Source organism: Monopterus albus, unplaced genomic scaffold (genome assembly GCF_001952655.1).
Source record: "Monopterus albus unplaced genomic scaffold, M_albus_1.0 scaffold28.1, whole genome shotgun sequence".
Classification (NCBI taxonomy): domain Eukaryota; kingdom Metazoa; phylum Chordata; class Actinopteri; order Synbranchiformes; family Synbranchidae; genus Monopterus; species Monopterus albus.
The window spans coordinates 2,608,127-2,609,011 of record NW_018127908.1 but is presented as its reverse complement, the minus strand read 5'-3'; positions in this window follow the sequence as shown (position 1 = coordinate 2,609,011).

The window sequence follows — 885 nt, the reverse complement described above, 5'->3', positions numbered from 1 at the left end:
TGTTTCAAGGCCCACTCTTGACACCAGGACATAGACACCACAAAGTAGTTAGTGTTTTTGTGGTATGTCTGACCAATTTCAGTTGACTGTCATTGTACTCCCTTAAAAAACTGCCTGTATGTGTTTACCATCAGTGTGGTCAACATCTCTTAGTGGATGAAATCATAATAAATTATGTTAAAGGATTTTTTTAAAACTTATGTATCAGTGTTCTTGAGGACTAAATCAAGACTAATAAGGCTCTAGCAGGTGTATGAGGCTAGGCAACTAAATGCAAACATCAGCATGCTAACACGCTTAGAGTGACAACGCTAACATGCCGATGTTTAGATGGGAAAATCATTAGTTATGCAAGCGCTTGCTCATAAAATCACAGTAGTGGTCCTAAACCCCAGTAGGAGAGAAATTCAGTTTGAGCTGATGATGACACAAGAAGTTAGCACTGACTAAACTTCTAGGGTTTACCAAAGTTATTACAGTTCATCCTGAGGGGAGCCTCAATGGCTCTAACAGATTTTCTGGCATGCCATCCAATAGTTGTCAAAACATGTCACTCACATACAAAAATGTTAACCTGCTGGTGGGGCCAGAGGAAAAGTCAGGGCATCATTAATGGCAATATAACTCATAGTATGCTGTACTGTGTGCCGGTCCATGGTTCAGTATTCTGCTGGCCAATTAAAACTTCTGATGCCACTAAATGTAACATCATGGAATTAACACAACTATTATTAAAGTTATTAAGATATATCCTCTGAGGATCATGAACACTTGTCCAAAATGCCTTAACAGTCCTTTCAGTAGTAGTTAAGATTTTTCAGTCCAGACCAAAGTGGTGGACTGACCAACCATCCTTGCATAGTTTTTTTTCCCTGCATTTTTTTC